A 4,622-nucleotide genomic window follows, 5' to 3' on the forward strand; every position below is an offset into this window, starting at 1 on the left:
CTAAGAACTCATACCTGAGGTGTGAAGGCAAGGGCTTCAACTCCAATGTGGGAGGCTCCTCGATTGAGGGCTTTGTTGGTGGAGTCTTCCGGTTCTCAAGAACTAAGGAAAGTTTTCGGGGCTCATATGTATATGAACCCATTGCGTGCAAAGCATCGACACATTCTACCATTCCTTCCCTCTCATCCTCATCATGATTCAATAACACAGCTTCCAATGGGTCTTCAACATTCATCACAGCACTTATGTCATCAACAATTACTACGGTCACAAGATCCACAAACAAACACACTTCGTTGCTATTAGGTTGCCTCATTGACTTACAAACATGGAACACTACTTTTTTATCGCCCACCCGGAAGGTGAGCTCCCCAGCTTCCACATTAACTAAGGCCTTCCCTGTAACTAGGAAAGGCCTCCCCAATATGATTGGCACCTCATAGTCAACCTCATAGTCAAGTATCACAAAATCTGCGGGAAGTATGAACTTGTCGACCCGAACTAGCACATCATCAATTATCCCCAATGGCCTCTTCATTGTCTGGTCCGCCATTTGCAACCTCATGGATGTATGTCTTGGTTTCCCAATCCCCAATGTCTTGAACACAAAATAAGGCATCTAGTTAATGCTTGCCCCGAAGTCACATAAAGCCTTGGCGAAATCGGCACTACCAATAGTGCATGGGATTGTAAAGGCACCGGGGTCTTCTAAATTTGGAGTCATGGAGTGCACAATGGCAATCACTTGATGTCATTATGACCGTTTCACAGTTCATTGATCTCTTCTTTGTTACCAAGTCCTTCATGAACTTGGCATATCCCGGCATTGTTCTAAGGCTTCAACCAATGGCACATTTATGGACAAACGTTTCATCATATCAATGAATTTCTTGAATTAATTCTCATTGTTTTGCTTTGCAAGCCTTTCAGGATATGGTGGAGGAGGCCTTGGCAAAGGAGCCTTGGCTTTGGGCACTGCCGGATCCGGTATGTCTATCACATGTCCCCTAGACGGGTTCACATCATCTTTTTTCTCCTCCACATTTTCATCAATGTCTATCCTCACTTCCTCATTTACTTGAACATCATTGCTTGGCTCATCATCATCTTGCATCACCACATCATCATTCACAAGCTTTCTTAAGTTTGAGGTTCTAGCAACTACACATTTCCCACTTCTTGTGGTCCGCCATAGCATGTCCCGTATTGTTCCCACCATTCGGGTTTAATACCGTATCACTTGGTAGTGCCCCCTTAGGGCGAGTATTCAAAGCTTGAGAAATTTACCCAAGTTGGACTTCCAAATTGCGGATAGAAGTGTTATGAGAGGCTAATTGGGCATCGGAGTCGGCATTTTACTCCATCATCTGCTTGAACATGTATTCAATCCATCCCAACTCATAGTTGGAAGAACTAGGACCTTGTGACGGATATGGAGGTGGGTTGTTCGGTTGTTGATACATCGGGGGCCTTTGAAAACCCGACCCCCGATTTTCTTGATTATTGTTGTTCTAACCCCCTTGATTGGTATTTCTTCCCCAATTACTATTATTGTTGCCTCCCCAATTACCTTAATTTCCTTGATTACCCCAATTTTGATATTTGTTGTTCCCCCAATTGCCTTGGTTGTTGTTGTTTCCACTATTTCAATCTCCTTGTTGACCTTGATTGCCCCAATTTCTTTGGTTTCCCTGTGATCTCCACTGTTGTTGATTCGGAGCATTGCTCCGTTGACCTTAATAATTGTTGACATATTGAACCTCTTCACTTTGATCATCATATGAATCATCTTGATTGCACCCACTACCACTTTGCTCAAATTGATCCGGATTGTTTTGAACTTGTTGACCACGTTGCCTTGTCTAGTTGACCATCATGTTCACTCCTTCCATGGAATTCACTTGTTTTGGCCCTTGAACTTGTTGAAGCTGAGCTTTGGCCAATTGGTTCATGGTAGTTGTCAACTCGGCTATAGCTTGCTCGTGGTCATGTAGCTCCTTGTATAGGTGAATAACATTATGGTCACCTTGTGGCACATTGGCTCTATTATCCACGCCGAAGAGGTATCCACCATCTCATCAAGTTATTTCACAAGCTTCGGCATATGGTGTGTTCATGAAGTCCCCCCCGGGGAGTGGGTTAACCATACATTGGTTTGTTGTAATTATCCCCCTGTAGAAGGTCTGTTGGATCATGGCCTCAGTCATATCGTTGTCCGGTCACTCTTTTACCATTGTTCGGTACCTCTCCAAAATCTCATGTAACGATTCGTTTGGCTCTTGTTTAAAAGCAAGGATCTCATCTCTTACCGTTGCCATATGTCCCGGAGAAAAGAACTTTGCAATGAACTTCTCGGCCAACTCATCCCAAGTGTTTATGGAATGGTTAGGTAACCTCTCTATCCAATCCAAAGCTTTCCCCATTAGAAAAAATGGGAAAAGCCTTAACCTCAATGCGTCCTCGGAGACATTAGTTTGCTTGCTCCCCCAGCACATGTCAACAAAACCTTTGAGATGCTTATAGGCGTTTTGGTGTGGAGCTCCAGTGAGGAAACCCCTCTGTTCCAACAGTGTAAGCATGACATTGGTTATTTAAAAGTTCCCACCCTAATCCGGGGCGGGACTATTGCACTCGCATAGCCTTCATTTGGTAACACCCTATGTGCTACCCTTGGAGGAGGTGGGGGAGGGTTTGGGATGTTGTCATTAGGTGGGCAGCCTATCCTTTGTACTTGAGGTTCAAGATGAACCTCATCCATTTGTTCGTCATCTACCTCCTCCCCCTGTGGTATATTCCTGAGGGCTTCGTTGTTAAGAGCCATTGGGTACCTAAAAGAAATTCACACACAAAACTAGAAAAAAGGAAGGAAAAAAAACAAAACACACAAATACTTAGATATATAGCTAAGACCGTCTAACTCCCCGACAATGACGCCAAAAATTGATCGGGTCCAAGCCTACACTATTATTGACTAGCGAGGGTGGTCAATGCAGTTTTAACCCAACTAGGTTGGGATCGAATCCATAGGGAGTTAATAATTGGAATTAGGTTTATGTCTAAGCTAGATGCGGTCTTTGAGGCTAATTACACTTCCACAAGTTTTGGGTTGATTTCTACTTCTAACTTTACTCTAAAGATTGCAATGATTGAAACTAAGGAAAATATTTTTGTAGTTGTTTTTCAAATTTTTAAAGAGACTAGGGTCGTGACTTCTACCTAGGTGGATATCCCATGGGTAGCAAGAATCTAGGGCAAGCTTGATTAGTTGGGGTCGTAATATAGCTATCACACCCGGGTACTCACTCTATACCTCTCGGTAGTTTGAGAGATTTTGCCCAATTTGGCTTTCTCAAGTCCAAATGGGTATTCATGCAATTCAAGTGATATTAGCTCAAGTCGGGTATTACTATCTCTAGGCTTAACACTTTAATTGGGGCTATCAATTTCTTGAGTTCACCCCAATTCCTTGTTAGCCTAGTTTTCCTAGACTTAGTCCATCTTTCTCAAGTAGAGACTAAGTCATAAAGGCATGAATCAATGTTTGCAATCATTAATTATATAGGTCTAGCAAGAACTAGGCTAAATATCACTAACCCATTCACATTCAAGCCCTAAAATCAAATACTCACACTAGGGTTGGGTCATAACCCTAGCTATGGGTTTAGCTACTCATGGAAATAACAGAAATTAAAGATGAAATGAAGATAAAATTCATAATACTAGATTAAAGGATGAAAATCTAATGTTAAAAGGTGAATCTAGTAGAAAATTTCCCAAAACAGAAAACTCAGCAGTCTCAGGTACTCCTACAAAACATAACATGACCTAAAAATGATAAAAAGTTCTATTTATACTAAGTTGAAAATATCTGACAAAAATATCCCTGCGGAGGTTGTGCGGCCGCATAATTTTGAGTGCGGTCGCACTCTTGCTTTCGCGTCCTAACAATTTTAAGTGCGGTCCACGTTCTTCAATTTTGGATCTGGTTGAGCAGACCTTTCGCGGACCGCATAATTTTGATCGCGGCTGCACAAGGGACTTCCACGGCAGCATAATTTTGACGCGGACCGCACTTCTCTCTTTTGCTCAAATTTTAAGCTCTCTGAACCCCGGTCATCGCGGTCCGCATAATTTCAATCGCGGCCGCACAAGGACTTTCACGGCTGCACATTTCTGGTGCGGTCCGTGCTCATCTTTTAGCCCAAAAATCACACTCTCTGAATCTCCCTTATGCAGACCGCATAATTATGCTCGCGGCCGCATCATGCCTTTCGCGGCCGCACAATATTTGTGCGATCCGCGCTTCAGAACTCTTTTCCCAGCCTTGGTTTTTGTTCAACTTTTGACTCCTTTGTGAGTTGATTAAGGTTCCTTTGGCTCATTTTGAACAATTCCTGCAAGCAAGTATTAGTTTTCGGGAACACCTTCAAGCATTTTTTTTTGCCTAAAACACAAGTAAAAGAGAGCAAATAATAGGTTAAAATCCCTACTTATCATTACTCATGCTTGGAACTGAAGAAATATAAGAAGAGATGCTAATTAAACTCATATTGTAAAATTAAAATGATAAAATCTATGTATAAATATCCAAAATAATGAAAAAACTCTAAAAAGAGTAAAGA

Source organism: Nicotiana attenuata, unplaced genomic scaffold, assembly GCF_001879085.1.
Source record: "Nicotiana attenuata strain UT unplaced genomic scaffold, NIATTr2, whole genome shotgun sequence".
Taxonomy (NCBI): domain Eukaryota; kingdom Viridiplantae; phylum Streptophyta; class Magnoliopsida; order Solanales; family Solanaceae; genus Nicotiana; species Nicotiana attenuata.